This window comes from Lycorma delicatula, chromosome 8 (assembly GCF_047948215.1).
Source record: "Lycorma delicatula isolate Av1 chromosome 8, ASM4794821v1, whole genome shotgun sequence".
NCBI lineage: Eukaryota > Metazoa > Arthropoda > Insecta > Hemiptera > Fulgoridae > Lycorma > Lycorma delicatula.
Genome location: NC_134462.1, coordinates 66,657,069 through 66,675,436, shown reverse-complemented (window position 1 = coordinate 66,675,436; position 18,368 = coordinate 66,657,069). Strand labels below are relative to the sequence as shown.

The 18,368-nt window shown below is 28.8% G+C and overlaps 1 protein-coding gene and 1 long non-coding RNA gene across 2 annotated transcripts in view; one reads left to right on the top strand and one right to left on the bottom strand.

Annotated features, from left to right (window-relative positions):
- The window catches only part of LOC142328603 (uncharacterized), a 142,239-nt gene that overhangs the window by 58,388 nt on the left and 65,483 nt on the right, over positions 1-18,368 (bottom strand). The window lies entirely within an intron of this gene.
- LOC142328600 (LON peptidase N-terminal domain and RING finger protein 1) overlaps positions 1-18,368 on the top strand; it is a 98,752-nt gene that overhangs the window by 40,476 nt on the left and 39,908 nt on the right. The gene's annotated exons all lie outside the window — the stretch shown is intronic.

The window sequence follows — 18,368 nt, the reverse complement described above, 5'->3', positions numbered from 1 at the left end:
ACTTTTAAATTCAATTCAAGTTATTTAGAATGCATTTAAACTGGATTTAATCAGGGCTTTAGAACAGTAAAGAAAAACTGACCATCGACAATACAATTCTATTGCAGTATGTTAATATAATTAATTAGGTGAGACAATTTTATCGTGCGTCATGATAAATAAAGACCGGATTTGCAAATATGCATTTGCATATTTCCATATTAAGCCCATTCTCATCGGTTATTGCATATTTTCCTTAAAATCTAGTGACGATGCATATTTTTGCTATGTTTACAATATTTTTCGGTAGGGTACCTTGTTAATAAATGAAATCTTACGTTGTAGCCGGCCAAACCTTTCTTTCTTTTTCCTGTTTAGCTTACGGTAATTACTGTTCAGATAATACTTCAGAGGATGATATGTATGAGTTTAAATGAAGTGTAGTCTTGTATAGTCTAAGTTCGACCATTCCTGAGGTGTGTGGTTAATTGAAGCCCAACCAACAAAGAACACCGGTATCCACTATCTAGTATTCAAATCCGTGTAAAAATAACTGACTTTACTAGGACTTGAACGCTGGAACTCTCGACTTCCAAATTAAGTCAGTTATTTTTACATAGATTTGAATACTAGATCGTGGATACCGGGTTCTTTGGTGGTTGGGTTTCAATTAACCACACATCTCAGGAATGGTCGAACTGAGACTGTACAAGACTACACTTCATTTACACTCATACATATCCTCTGAAGTATTATCTGAACGGTAATTACCGGAGGCTAAACAGGAAAAAGAAATATGAATGATATAAAAGAAGAAGAATAATTATACATGAAATTGCAACACAATAACAATAAATGGAGATATAACCTAACAGTTTTGTAAATGTATCTCATATATTCAGTGATTTACTGGGTCACTCTGTTAGTATAAAATATCCATACTGCATTGACCCAAATATACACACACGTACATACACGAGATGAGATAAAGAATAATACGACTATGTCGCTGTTGAACCATGTGATCTTCATTGCGAATTACCTCCATTGGATTATAGCTAAATTGATCTATTTAAAAGTATTGAATTATTTATATTATTTAAATAAAATTTTATTCATCATTCCGATGTGTTATTCAAATATCTTTTAAACCGTAATAATGATTTGAGAGTTACTGTTCAAGATGTTAAGTGATTATTCGTCGCGTGGCGCGAGTGGTAGCGTCTTGGCCTTTCATTCGGAGATCTCGGGTTCGAATCCCGGTCAAGAAATCTCATTTTCACACGCTACTTGTCATTCATCTCATCCTCTAAAGTATTTTTACTGAATTTAATTACCTTTAGAAACAAGATTTACCGATTTTAAATATATTCTAACCTCGATTGAAATAATTCGTAAAACATAATTTTAATTATTTATTTATAAAAGGTTCATCCCTCACCCGCCGTATTTATGATTTTATGTTTAATAAATCGCTACAGATCACTTAATAAAATAATATTTTATATATACACATACATACATACATACATATATATATATATATATATATATAAAAATTTTTTAATTAATTATAAAATTTATTTTAGGTTTTATTTTTTGATGTAATATATGGAAGACTAGGAAAAGCCTTTCCCGTAAGAATAAGAATCCTTCTATTGTGCTTGGCAGAACGCCGAAGATTCTTCTTATGCACAGGTTGCTGTAGCTCCTGCCGCTTCCTTTAAATCAGAGGACGTGCTCTCAGAATTGGCACCAGCATCGGCTAAGATGGTCGCATGTAACATCAATGACAAATTGAAGATTGACCGTCCAGGAAAAGCAGCCCAGAACCGACACTGAAGTAACCAGTTATTTCTTAAGAAAAATGTTCTGAACAACCTAGCGATGAGCCTTCAACCAGTCGGAAAAGAACGAAAATGAGGTTGAAACATAAAGTCCAAACTGAAAGCAGCGCATGCTGAAGTGAAAATTAAGAAAATTCAGGGAACTGGGAAGCCATAAATTAAGTTACTATATAAAGGAAGACTTTAAATCGCAACAGTGCAGCCTCCGAACGCACGGAGGCCTTTAAATGAAAAGGTTTCATCCGTCCCACACGCTTTAACAGGGAGTTCATCGAGTCTCGAGTATGACGCAATGCTCACCGCACGCACCATCTGCACAGATACAGTCTGATAGCGGCAGCAAAATATCCTTCCGTAATTTACTGTGGAGGTTCAGAAGTTTACATTTCTGGGCCTCAGACACCTTGGAATTCGACATCGAGGCCTTCAGGAAGATGGAAAAAAGAAGAAAGGTGGATGACCTAAAGGTAAACCTTTTTTTTCAGTATATTTTCTAGAACCACTGTAAGGTATTACTTCAGAGGATGTTATATATGAATTAAGTGTACTCTTGTACAGTCTCAGGTCGACCATTCCTGAGATGTGTAGTTAATTGAAACCCAAACATTAAAGAACACCGGTATCCGCGATCTGTGTAAAAAAGCACCTATTCAAATCCGTGTAAAGGTTTTTAATTGGATTTGAACTTTACAACTCTCGACTTCGAAATCAACTGATTTGCGATGACGAGTTCATCACTAGACCAACCCAGTGTGTTTAAGGGTAAACCTAGGCGATAGGAAATAATAATGTATATAATGTTTTACTAGCTTTTGATGATTAAATTAAAGAATTAGTTTTTTAATAATTGTATGACTATACATATTTTGATAGATCTGACATCTTTTTAGAAATTGATTGTGTGTTTTTTAAGTAGCAAGGGTCTTTACATCTTGTGTTTTCTTTTATGGGCTTTTAATACCTTGAGAAGTTTATTACTGGATGATCTGCCTGACAAGTCTAATCTTCTATCTATGTCGCTAGTGTCTTCATCAAGGAGAGGAAAACATTTTTTTCTTTTTTTTTTGTGGAAATAGGCTAATGATAGAAGTAGTAGTTGATGCCCTTAACCTTCAATTAGAAAAAAAGACTCTCCTTCTTGATAAAAATGAGAAAAGGAATGCATTCAAACTTCGTGAAGACATAGTACTAAGCGTGAGCTAAGACTGGAATACTGCAATACGTATATTTTTAACCTTAGTTTTTTCAATTAATTTCTGTGCAAAAATATTTTAAAAGCTATGTCACAAATGAAAACGTTACACTATTTTAGTAGTAACATTTCAAAATAAATTAATTATAAAAAAATTTTCAATAACAATAAGTAAATCTGATATAGATATAACAGTGTAATAAGAATATATTTAATTTCTTGTTTTGTTTTTGTTTTTGCTAATATTTTATCTACTCGTACTACACGGTATAATTTTCAGTTCTCATGATTAATTTTTTACTTTTCAACTTGACCTAGTTTTTTTTAAATTTATTTATATAGCTTTGGTCCACTTAAATACTAGTAACTGCATTCATTTCCGTTTCTATATCATCCTTTTTGTTTGTTGTTGTTATTCTTTTACTTCTACTTATCTGTTCATTGACCGAGAGAAAGCGCAAATTTCACTAAAGAAAAAAAAAGATGTTGGAGAAAATGTTTTCTACTTAATCTCGTTTTCTAATTTATTTTCTAAAATAATAATTATTACTATTATTTCGTTTAATTTCTTAAATATTGTATTTTAAAATGTATATAATAAAAGTAAAAGTTTTTTAACGTAATTTTGTAATATTTACATTTTATTAGGTTGAAATGAATTATATCTTTAATTTAATACCTAAAATTGTTAAAAATATGTATATAGCCCTATATTAATATTAAATGTCAGGGTTATTGTACTTAATAATAACTATATTAAAAAGATATACTTCATTATTTAAAAAAAAAATTAATATTTAAGTTTATTGACCTTATAAAAAAATTTACGATTTTTATTATGCTTAATATTAAACCACAATTTTTTTTGTAAGAGATATATTATTTTATTGTTTTGCATCAAGTACAAATTAGAAAGTATGTCAATGACACTTTAACGTGTATCCTCGTAGTTTTACTATACATAGATTTCTATTGTATTCATTTTTGAAACGTCTAACTTATAAATTTATAATAAATATTTTTATGTTTATAATGAAGAATATTAATATTTTTTGACTGAATTAATGACATGAAATAGAAAAGTGAATAAAATATTTTAGATTATTATTATTTAAAAATATTATTTATATAATCTGTAAAATTATGATCTGGACACCATATGACTTCCTTTTACACCTATTAAATTACATATACAAATTTAAAAAAAAATGAAAAGTACATAAAATTTTATTTCATTAAGAACTTCTGATATTTATTCATAATTTTTTTTTGTATTATTATTATTATTGAATTATTATTTATCGTAAAAGATTTTTTACAATCGGAGGTTAATAATTATTAATAAATCAATGTATTTAAATAAAAATGAAAAAAACGTTAAAAAAGTAGACGAAGTCTGATTTGAGCCAATGTGCCTTCCTTCCCCTTATAAGATCCAAAGAATTCATTAATTAAAATTTCATTTTGCTCTAAATCTGGAACCAGTGAAAGTAAGTACCACTTATGATATATCGTTAAAAACTCTCAATGAAGGCTTATTACTGCAGTCCAAAATCTGATTCAAGTCAAGAAAAAGTTCAAAATCCAAATTTTTTAGATTTTGGACACTTTTGGTCCAGCGATTGCAATCAAAAGGGGAGGTACACAACTAGATGTTACAACAGTTGTAAATATAAAATTTCAACATCCTATGGTTTTTGGGTTATGCGAGATATATCCGTCACGCTGAAACTAGTCGAAATGGATTCAAGGATGGTCAAAATGGATATTTCCGTTGAAATCTGAAAACGGAAATTTTTCTCGATCACAATATTTCCTTTACTTCGTACGAGGAAGTAAAAACGAAAATGAGTCTTATCTGTTAAGAAATTACTCCTGAACGGCTCTTATCAAATTGAAAAACTGTCTAATTATTATTGAATCAAAAATAATAAAATTAATTCTATTTACTTTGTTATTTAATTTATTAAGGTTTCGTAGATTAGAAACCATAAATAAATTTCACCACAATAATCAAGTTATAAAGGAGTTTCCCTTTAAACACATTTAAACACCTTTAAATACATTCAAGAGATCCGCAGTAAATTAAAGAGATCCGCGATTAAAGGTAGCATAAGAATTGATAAAGTCCAGCCAGTAATGAACTAGAAATCATAATGTCCAGTACTACGAATAAAATTATAACGTAAAAAGAAAAGATAGGAACAAATAACATTAGAAGATAAATGATCATAAACATAGATACTTCGCTGATGCACAACTTAAGATGACTGACCCCGTCCTGAGTATCACTATTTGGCTCCTAGGTCCAATAGCCGCTTTAATCGCCTTATATCTTCCCCATTATCTAGGAGTTTAACAGCTAGTTTACTTGGTCGTTAAGTTTCATTTTGTACCTAGTTGCATGCACATCGATCGACTTCCTCTCGAACATACGGTAACCCTAAATACTCGTGAAATTCACTGTTCCGTACGATTAAAAAATCAAAAACTTTTTTCAGAATTTAAAAAAAGAATGAAACGACTATATATATATATTAAAATTAAACATTTTTTTTTGTGTTTTACATAAGGATACACACACGTGTCGCCGTTAAATTTCGGTTAAGTGGAGAGAGTATTTCTAAGATATCATTCGTTGTTGGTTAAACTATATTAAAAGTATAAGAAATAAAAATTTTTATTTTTTATTTTGTTATTAATTTATTTCATATTTATAAGAAAAAATTAGAGAAATTTTTTTACTGTCAGTCAATTAAAAAAAAAAATATAAAAAAATTTGATAATTTTAAAATTGTTACCTAATTTAACGTAATGTGAAGTTTATGGGGAAACACGAATGATTTAATAAATAATTGCAATTAAACAACATGAAATGTAACTAAGAAAAATAATAACGAGAAAATCTATCATGTGACGCAAACTATAATGACGATGATCTTAACTTTTTTTATCTTTAAAAAATATGCAAAATAGAAGGTGTATCCACTTTAATGAAGAAATACAAGTTAGTTGGATGGAATATTACGTAACTTGTGCTTCTTAAATAGCCGCAACCTTGTATGTATACAGCTTTTATTTACATGTATTAAAAAAAAAAAATTATCACGGATTATCTTAACATTGTTATTGAAAAAAAATTATTATTGTTTTATGATTTCTCTCACAGAATATTTTATTTATATAATACAGATATGTAGATTATTATTAAGTAACTTAATACTAATGTTATACATTTTACAATGAATTTTTTTTTTCTTATTGGTCGGTCGCTGTTATGTAACTGAAAAACTTATTCATTTTATTTTTTAATTACATTATTATTAATTTTTTATATATGTTAATTTTATACTTACGATTACATATATATATATATATATATGAGGCACATAAAAACTGCCCTTGATCAACTTTTTAACTTAATTGTGTTGGTTATATTGGGCGATTAAAAAATACATGACAATACTCCATGAGCTGATGTGGATCAGTAATATAAATAAAAACGTCCAAAATGAAGATTAAACTATATAAAGTCATTAAATTTGGATCTCAAGATTTAATATTTAAAATATTTCGTCCTAATTTCTGGTTCAAGGTTCAAAACGGAAAAAAGCTGACAGCACAGTTGTGAGACTTTCCCGTCCTGTCATCTTCTTAAGGCATAAACCTAAAACTATCTCGGGGTGAATTTACCGCATTTATCTCAGCGCGGCCTGAACTGAACGCTGTGGTATGTGATCGGTCTGAGGGCGAGAAGATGTCCTCCGTTAAAGCCACTACTGGCAAGGAACGGAGGAGGTGGTGTAGCGATCGGACACGCTACATTGGCGGGATCTTCTCCCCTCGGGGGGGGGGGGGGGAATCGAGATGTAACTAAAGCGCGCGCGCATACCGTATTTAATTCGCGTGAGTGTGGCGATACTAGCGGCGACGGTCGGCATTAACTAAACTAATGTAATTTCACAACTTACGTAGGACAAATTTTGTTTGTACGGTTGACAACTAGTGTAGCCTGAGGGCTTAACGAACCAGGTACCGAATCAAGCGGGGGATCGAGTTCGAGACCCAGCCAGACCGAGTTGGTTTCTTACACGTATAATATTATTCATTTATTTAATTATACCGCTCACCTATGACGTCACAACATAGATGATTACAGCAGCTGTACGTGCTACCAACCTTTGAAATATTAACTAAAATAAATAATTAATATGTAAAGCGTAAAAAATAATTTGATTGGCAACCCTGTGGAATTCAAATTTCCCGGTTCAAGAGGATGTGTGAAAAGGGAATTTTCCACAGGGGAAAAGGGAAATTCCATGATGGCGGACTGCGACACTAGCGTCCCTTGTGGCGAAAGGGGAATGTTATTGACACAGTCTGCTTACTTAGCCACTAGTTGAACATTTTTTTTTGCTGTGGGTTGTGATTTTGCAAAAATATTTTTTTTCAAATATTGTTATTTTTTAATTGTTAACAAATGTGCCTAAAAATATATGATCTTAATTAGGTGAAATCTTGAGATACTAAGGGTGATATTGCTCTAGAACCTCACCCCTTGATCTTTTAAGTTAAACATTTAATGCCCCAATATATAATATCAATATTTAATATCAATGCCCCATATATAGATGTAATCTGACCGACCAAGTTGATCAAAATCGGTCCAGTAGTTCTGGAGATATAAGGTGATTTAAAGGCCAACACCGAACACACACGTACATACGAACATTAAAATTTGAAGCTACGGTGATATGAAAGATTACCAGCAGTAATCTTTCATATCACCAGCAAAACATGTTGTAAAATCCATTCTGAGATACCGTCCTAAAATTATTTTTTACCTTTTCGTGTGTTGAATTTAAGAGTGATTTTTAAAAAAGTTTTACATATTTTTTATTATTAATGAAAACGTTACTATTACACATTATTTTTATCTTAATATCAGCTTTGTTTAATTTAAAATAAATCCAAGATTATTCTCTTTCATTCACAGTAAAAGTTATCTATTTCATTTATTAAAAAAAAAAATTATTATTATTATTATTATGCGTAGTTCAGATTTAACCCATAAAAAATTATATCGATAGTGTAATAATAATTTACACTAATGAATTTTAATATACAACAAGTTATGCTAATTATAAGTTACGTTAGTTTTATATATATATATATATATATATATATATATATATATATATATACATATACATATACATACATATGTCTGTAACAATTGATATTTAACACTCTATCATTAATATATAGCAGAATTAGGTATAAGTAGATTAGAGTTAATACAAATTTAATTTAATATGCGACCGTTCTAATGAATTTTAATATGTATAACCAACCAGTTATGTTAATATATATATATATACACACACACAACAATTATTATGTATTATTTTAATATAATTTTACCATGTATATATTTGTGTAAACAACATGTATATTTTAATATGTGAATTTATACGTGTATTAAAAACATGAATGGTTTTATAATACTAAAACATATTACATAAATGGAGTTTTATATACCATTGATTGATATACATTACCCTTCTTCATACATGTATATTTCATGGAAAAAGTTCATACGAGAAAATAATATTTTACGCGATTTGTTTTGCGCATGTTATATGAATGTATATATAAGAGAATAACTATTTAATTTACATTATTTTATGTTAGTTTTGAATGTACCGATTTATTACTTACATATATGCATGCATATATTTAAAGTGATTGAAATGTTGTAACTTGTTTCGTGAAGAAACGTGTAGCAGGTTCTCCGTTTTGATAAATTATATAATTAAAGTTCAAGGCTGTTAAATGAAAATTCACTTGAAAAAAAAAAGTGTATATATATATATATATATATATATATAATGAAAACACATAATTTCCTGGATTTAAACCTAAAACTTCTTAATGCAATTTGATTTTATAACGTATTTAAAGAACTACTGAACTGATATAAAAATTTTTGCGCTGTCTTTTGCTTGAAAACGGTGCAAGAATTTTCATATAGGTTATCAAATAGGAAACGCTGGTCTACTAGACGGATGAAACAGGTACAATCTTTTAGTGATGCAACTACAGTATCACTTTTGAATAAACATTTTTTTGTAGGTTATATTAATTTTTTTGGTTTGTATTGACATCCGATTGTAAATAAAGACATGAATGTCAATCGAAATAAAGCGACGTTTAACTTTTACAGCATCGTTTGCAAAAATGAGTTCTTAAACCTACGTTATTTTTAATTTCCAAATTAAAAGGGTAATTATTAGTATGTAATTTATGAACATTTGCCACAAACATTTTCGAATGCTGTTATCGATCGTAGTATAATCTTCTTAGCATTTATAACTTATTATAAAGTAACATAATTCACTCTATAATAAAAAACAAAAAAAAAAAAAACAGTGTTGTCAAATATAGAATAAGTAAGTAAATCATCAAAAAATTTCTAAATTTAATCGTTTGAGGACTAGACCTTTTTTTGGAGATGGTTAAAAAAAATCTCATGCTTATATTATTTGTAAAAATGTACAGTAACTTGTGGTAACTGTAAGGTTGTACCAAAAATTATAAAACTTTTTATTACCAATATTTTTTTGCTGTTTTTAAGGTGTAAGAAAACCAATCGACTAGAAATGATTTTTGTGGTCATGTCTTATTCGAAAGTCTTTCTAAAGATTAAAGAACCAAAAAAAGAAATAAAAAAACCCCAAAAAATGAGTTTAAAGTCACTTAACTGAAAATTAAGAAACAGTTTTACTTTGGGAATAATGATTTTTTTTTTAGCATTGTTGTCCTGTTTTGTGTAAAACATTAATATTTCACGATTTTTGGCAAGAAATTCATAAATTTAGTCAAATTTGTAAAATTAGTTTATTTGAACTATCCGTACACAAATCAGGTTGAACATTCCTAAATTGCCGATCAATTTTACTCGGTATTCGAAATACACCGCTCATTTTGCGTATTATAGAGACTCGCTAATAAATATTGCCAGAAAAACGAAAACAATACACTTCGATGAAATAAGAATGATATAACGATCTGAAGGTCACAAAACTAAAACCAATGATAAACGTACAATGTTCTCGGCTCATCTACGTACACACCAATAACTACAGAATTCTAAAAATAAATAAATTAAATAAAGCATTCCTTTTCTTTCTGAACGATGATTTCACGGCCATCTCGAAACAATAATAAACGAACGAGATTTAAGTATTAAATCGTAACGAATACGATTAAATGTTCACTAAAAATAAAAACATAAACAGTAGTCAAGTTAAAAAACATTCCCCGGGACTACGGTCTTATTTATTCCCCACTCGTGGCGGGATAAATAAGACCGTAGTTCCGCAGGGAGATCCCTTCGGGGATTCCCCATTAGTGGTAAGGCGGGGGGGGGGATGTAAGACCGTAGTCCCGGTGGGGGATCCTTCTGGGGTTTTCTCATTAAAGGCGAGGCGTAAAGACCGGAGTCCTGGTGGGGGGATCCCTTCGGGGTTCCCTCATTTGAGGCATGGCGAGTAATCGAAAGACCAGGTGGGACCTTGAGTTCTGCCGAGGTAGTTTGAGGTGATGGCACCTCCCGGAGCTGTATTTATACTCAATTGCGGGTTCGGCTCTGGGTGACGGAGTAAACAGAGTAAAAAAAAAAAGTTTAAAAAATAAATATTTTTGTTTACCAACCGAATATTAATTGCGATGAACGTGTCATGACAACCAAACGTGATCAGTACAAGTGTCATTTTGACACGGACGAAATTTCGCTAAATCGTCTTTCTCACATAAAATGAAATTTACGAAAAATCGCCAGTTGGTCTTTTTATCTTCAAAATGTACCTGAAGAAAAATCGTCAGGTGGTCTTCAAAGGGTTAAAACGTAGTGTTATTATTATTGCTTAGAAATACACGCAAAAGATTGTTTCGACCTTCGTAACGGAGTGGTTGGTAACATTTCTGCCTTTCATCCGGAAGATTCTGCGTTCGAATCCCGGTCAGGCTTGGCAATTATAGAATTCGTGTATTATTAAGCGTCTAATAATTAGGCGTAAACTTTATGTTGCTTTTAGGATAAATAAATAACAGCCACACAGTAATAATATATTAGATTTTTATTGCATGATGTATGCTAGAAATGTTTGTACGTTGTATTACTTGTACATTAATATATAGTTTTTATTATTTTTTAATATTTAGAACTTTTTTTATAGAACATAGTAGATCGGAAGGGTCATGCGGGTGTTTAGTAACAACTACGCCCGCTTTGACTTGCGTTCTTAGCAATTCAATCGACCTGAAATCAATCGTTTGTTTGTATGTATAGACGGTAGGGAAGGAATGACAAAAAAAAACAATTTTTTAGTTTTAAGTTTGCTGTACAATTTTGGTCAGAGATAATAAATAAATGTCAGTTTTAATTTTAAAGTCTTATACAACATTCAATCTAAGATTATCAGATTTTTACATTCCATTTTTGAAAGTAGTTTTATTAATTTAAAAAAAAACTTTTTAAAAAACTTCAAACCTTTTAAATTAAGTTCTGTTTTTGGTAATCATTCATTTCATTTTTGTTTTCTAACATTATATTATTAAAAAAATAAATAAATATAAACGGCATGACTGTTGCAAATATGATAATTAATTGACTTTTACCAAAAAAAAAAAAACAAAAAAACAAACGCAGTAGTACCTTATTTGTGAAGTTATTTATACACGTGATGTAATTATCTTGAATTAGTAAGAAGAAAAAAAGATCTTTTAACATAGCATAATTTAAGACAATCGTTATGTAAAATTTTATTTTTATTACCATTTTTTTATATACAGTAAAGCCTTGCACATAAATTCACTAATTACAAACAATAGAATGATATTAAAACAGTATTATACCACAATCTATAAATCAATCATTTATTGTTATTATTATTGTATTATATAATTTATTTTTTGGCATCCATAATATTTAAAAAATAAAAAGTGTTTCTTATTAATTAATTAATTAGTGTTTCATATGAAGATATGATAATAAAAATAAGTTAATTATGTAAACACGATGAGAGAATTTAATTTTTGATTTATTACATTTATACTATGACAGCTCGGATAATTAGTTTGATAGGATGGACTAAGTACGCTTATTACTAAAAAGAAATTAGTAATATAATTTTTTTTATAATGAATTTATCATATACATTGGAAGCTTGTGCTTAGGAATATGACACGGAAATTTTGAAGCGTATGAAAAATATCATGCCTACCGGGATTCGAACCCGGGACCTCAAGATGAAAGGCGAGAAGCTACCACTCTTAGTGGTTTTTATTATTTTATTGCAAATTATAATTAAAAAGAACTTTTAAAGTTTAAAATATGTTAAATAAGAAAACAATAAACATATGTATAATATATTTTAATTATAATAAAAATGAAACAAAATTGCTATTTTTTTTTTTTTTTACTTTTGAGGCCACATTAGACCACTTTAGTCATCCTTATTTCAGTTCCTCTTGAATTTCTATTTTAGTTTGGCCTTTTGATTTTCCAAGTATTTCTTCATTCTATCGGATCGTTGCTTCCTGACTTGACCCCCACTTTGTTATGCCTTTCTAATTTTTTAACGTTGAATCTATTGTTTTGAAGTGCTTAGATAATTTTCATTTTATCACAGGCGTCCTCAACCCTCAAACCAATTTCTCGAAGTTCTCTTTGGATTTCTCCAACATATTTTCAACAGGTTTTTATTTGTTAATATTCCTTGTGACCAGTTGTTTTAGAATTCGGTTCTCAGGCGTTCTTAATACGTGTAAAAAAAATGGGAAATCCTTCGTCTTTTTATTAAAGTGTGAATCTGGTCGACTTTTTTGTAGACTGTTTCATTTGTGGCAATTCTCCATACTCCATACTTTTTATAACTTTTATTTAAACAAGTTCTGTTAATTCGCCTTTCTGTTTAAAGTAATTGGTCCCTTTTACTTTCATTCTTAATCTGAAAGATAGTCTCTTTAAAATACTAATCTAAAAATAAATATATAAAAAAATCTATAACATCGTTAAAAAATTAATTTGAAAGGGTCATTCGATTTCCTGTATAAAAAAATATGATTTTCTTTTTTGACGAAAATTGAAAGGTAGGATATTTAATATTTTATGAAGAAGGAAATGTGATAGCATTTTAAAATGTTTTTGTTAGTTACAGTATATAATATTTGTAAAATATGCTTAAAATTACAATTATATACACTTTTTTTATATCTTCTTTGATATAAACCAGGAAAGGTCGACTAAAAATCCATAAATTATTATTATTATTTACGTTATATAACATATAAAAACAATAGAATTATGAGATAAATAAGTAAATTCAGTTCCAATAAGTTTGTAACTTAATTACTCGCTTCATAATAATAAAAAAATAAACATTGTTATTATTATATTTTATAATTATTTTTATATTAATCCAGGTAATTACGTTTAATACAAAAAAAAAAAATAATCTTAAAAAAACTAAAGAATAACTATTCAGAATTGCCATTTTTGAGCTTTATAAAAAATATTTTAGCGGTGGATAACTAAATAATCATTTTTTATTCTCATCGAAAAAAAAGATTTTTATCGGTTAGTTTTTTACTAAACTATTTCAGTCAAGAAAATTTATTAAAAAGTCGTTTTTCTAAGCCGAATGATAAAGTTCAGCTTTATTTTGGATACCTAGAAAGAACGAGGTATTTTACAAAGAAGAACTTAATAATGTTATGGTAGAACGGAAAATAATTTTATTTAAATTTTTAATTATTTTTCGAACTTTATAAGACTTTAAATATCAGATGATTTTTATTTTTTTTTGATTCTGCGATATTTCTTAAAGAAAGAGAAAAAGAGAGTATATTATTCATTTGCACTTTACCTATCTTAGAATTTCTTACGATTGGGATTATTTAAAATATTTGATATATAAGTGACATCACTAATTTTTTTTTTCTTTGGGAGATATGAACTTCATTGTACGACCAGTCCTTGTGAACAGAGAAAAATTGTCACTTTAAGAGTAAAACATCATTAGAAATTCGATGGATTGGCGTGTTAACATGCAACAATTATTTAGCTCAGGGAATAAAACAGAGAGGTATTCTTACTTTCCTTAGTAATCATGGCACGGTACGCTTATTCTTTAGAATGGTTATGCCATTTAAGAGAGTGATGATTTCGTATCAGATCGTTCATAATGTCTTGTTTGTTTCTTTATATTAATAATTAAACAATGCTTTGTTATAAAAATTAATTTAATTTTTACATCAAGCTTCAAGAAAATTTTATATAAAATTTAATATGAATGTAACATACAGAGTGTTTCTAAAATGGTGGGCTGGCTATACTTTTTCGGATTCTACTTGTAAAACTAAACAAAAAATATCTTTAAGAAAAATGGTAATTTCTCCTTCGTTCTCCAACTGTCCGCCATTTTGTTATTTTTATATAAAAATTTATATCTTAAGTTCGGATAGACGAATCACATTAATATGTGGTAAGCGTCTTGGTAATAAAGTTTTAAAATTAGCAAAAAACAGAGCTTAAATACCTTCGCAAATTACAAAATGGCAGCCATGTTTATTTTTCAATCCGTTATATTTCTATAAATATTAGTTTTATCAATTTTTTTTTATTTGCTAATATATTAAGCCTTTTATTTTGAACAAAATGACAATTTATTTTTGAAAATCGGTTTAACAAATAGCCGAGTTATGGCAGAAAATTGATGTTTTAATTGTGTCTGTTTTCACGTCCTCCACATTACGTTCAGTTCTATTAAATACTAATTGTTTTTATTTGTTTTTAATTCTATTATTGTAAATTAGTGTATCAGATTAAGTAATATTTTTCTAACAATAATAGACTTAATAATTATGACACAAAATTACAACATCGAGTTTCTCCCATAACTCGACTATTGTTAACCGATTTAAAAAAAATAAAATGTCATTTTGTTCAAAATAAAAGGCTTAATAATTTATCAAATAACATAAATTTTGATAAAACTAATGTTTATGGAGATATACAGGATTGAAAAATAAACATGGCCGCCATTTTGTAATTTGTGAGGTATTTAAGTTCTAATTTTTTGCTAATTTTAAAAATTTATTTTCAAGACGCTTACCACATATTAATGTGATTCGTATATCCGAACTTGAGATACAAATTATTATATAAAAATAACAAAATGCGGACAGAGGGAGACCGAAGGAGAAACGCCATTTTTCTTAAGGATATTTTTTGTTTAATTTTACAAGTATAATTCGAAAATTTATATCCAACCCACCATTTTAGAAATACCTGTATAAATGTTTTCAATAATAAACAGTACACTTGCTAACATGGAATTATCGCCCCCTCCTCCCGATCGTATAAATCTTTATATGAGATATGACCTCTCAAATAAAAGAAATTATATGCTCTCAACATTTCCTCTCCAGTAGGTATAATTCAGCTCATGTAGCGTTTAACTGCATATTCTTTACAGAACGCACAAGCACGTCTTTTAATAATTTGATAAAAAGGCTAGCTGAATACCTTCGGAATGTAATAAAGAACTTTACTAGGCTGTGGAATCTCGGTCGTGGAAGATTATTATGTTCGGGAACCTCCTTGATAAAGTCAATACAGTAATAAAATTAAAAAATGCACAATTGCAATAGTTGGTCAGAATTTTTATCGTATTTAATAGATTAATTAAAACTAAAAAAACTTCGGTATCTATTTCACACGAATCTCTGAACAGGTTACTTGATACGGAATAAATACGTGATGTACCGTATATCCGTGAACAATTAACGCATGAAAAGTTATTGTTGAGATAAAAGAAGTTGTAAAACAAATCCCATAGAAAAAAATGTTTATTTAAAAAAGGAATTAAGACACCGTTACATCCGTTAATATCAGTTGACATTATTATTATTATTTTTTTTTTTTTAATTAAATGAAAAAACGGTATTTTTATTGAATGTACAATTATAATTGAAATACTAAGAGATCATATATATATAAAACCATTCACAGGAAACAATGTGTCAGTTCACTAATGTTCTTTCAACCAGTAAGAAACCGGTTTGTTTAGAAAACAGTTCTTATTTTGCGTACAGCTACTTGTTTTAGTTCGTGTCTTGTTTTGTAATTACATAAATTTTGAAGCATATATTAATAACAAAATTGCACCTATAAAAAAAAAAATTATAATAAGTAAGAAAAAGTACAGGAACACCCGAATTAATCAATGTTGTACCCTAAACATCACATATTGTATGGAAAGTTAACTTTATTGTGGTCAAATTATTATTTAAAAAAAAAAAAAAAAAAAAAAAAAAAAAGGAAAAAACTACCTAGTAAGTGGCCTTCACAAATGTCAATATTAATTACTATTCATTATTTAAAATTATTATAAAATGTAGATATTGAAAATTAAATCTGATTACAAAATAGCAACAGCGTAGTATTATAATTTATATTTTATTTTCATAAAACGTTTCAATGGATTTCTAATTAATTAATCATGATTTTTGTTTGCAAAATTGTATTAAGTACGTATATAAAAAAAAAATTAATCAATACTTATCTATTAAAAAATTCATCTTTCACAATTAAATATTTATTTTATTTACATTATGATTAAATATCCTTACAATATTAACTTATATTAAGGATATTAAAAAAAAAAAAAATTCAGTAATTTGGTATACGAGTATGTTTCAGTTCGGTCAGGTTGCATACCCAACCCACCGGGTTAATCTAGTGGTGAACGCGTCTTCCCAAATCAGTGATTTGGAAGTCGAGAGTTCCAGCGTTCAAGTCCTAGTAAAGTCAGTTATTTTTACTCGGATTTGAATACTAGATCGTGGATACCGGTGTTCTTTGATGGATGGGTTTCAATTAACCACACATCTCAGGAATGGTCAAACTGAGACTGTACATGACTACACTTCACTTACATTCATACATATCAACCTCATTCATCCTCTGAAGTAATATTTAACGGTGATTCCCGGAGGTTAAACAGGAGAGAAAAAAAAGGTTGCATAACCAGACCGTAGAAATAATAGTTGGAAAAAACATGAAGCAAATTTGTTTCGAGTTCTTATGAAAATACATACTTCTATTGATTGTTTGATAATATGCCCCGGTTATATAAAGTTATATCACATTTAATACGGAGAATTCAAAAAATGTAAAAATGAAGGTCCTGCTTGCTATAATTTTTAGTATTTATTTTTATTTAAATTATACTAGAAATCCGTAATGAAATTTAAGTAAATTAATTTTTATAAAAGAAAAATTAATATTTATTTGAAAAAAAATATATTTATAGAACTTTCCTAAAAATTTCGATGTGCCAAAAACGTAATTTAATTTCACAATGCTATTAGCAAGTTGTAATTTGAAAACTATACAAATACATTGGATTTTTATAATATTATTTGGCCAGCAGTCTTAAGTTCTACTTTAGATCGACGGAATAATCTTATTTTTTTTTTTTTTTACTAAAGATAAAAATAGATATCTGTGTTGAAAATCTGTTTTTATCCGGCAACAATAAATGTAACGTAAGTTGACGTAAACGGTAATAATGTTGCCAAAAATAATACAGCATAAGTGATATCAGTTGCAAAAAACATACGAGAACACAAGAAAATTTAATGAATTATACTAATTTCATTATTCATCCGAAATTTTTTAATATTTTTAATAATCTAAATTTTAAATAAATTGAAAGAAGAAGCTGAAATGAATAAAAAAAAGCTGACAACACAGTTGTAGGATATTCCCGTCACGCGGCTTTTTTCTGATGTACGGCTTACACACACAACTTAATTTAAAATATTTATCATTTTATTTAAGTATAATATTTTTTGTTAATTTAAAGCGCGCGGGCATACCGAATCTCATGGACGCGGTGTGGCGGTACTAGCGGCCACTTTAAATATTATTTTACACTTTAAATATTATTCATTTATTTAATTCTACCGCTCACCTGTGATGTTACAACATAGCAGACGACTACAGTAACCACCGGGTCGGTCTAGTGGTGAACTCGTTATGGCAAATCAGCTAATTTCAAAGTCGAGAGTTCTAAAGTTCAAATCATAGTAAAGGCAGTTGCTTTTATTCGAATTTGAATACTAGTTCCTGGACACCGGTGTTCTTTGATGGTTTGGTTTTCCATTTAACACACATCTCAAGAACGGTCGACCTCAGACTGTACAAGACTATACTTCATTCATATATAGCATCCTCATTCATCCTCTCAAGTAATACCTTACGGTGATTCCGGAGGCTA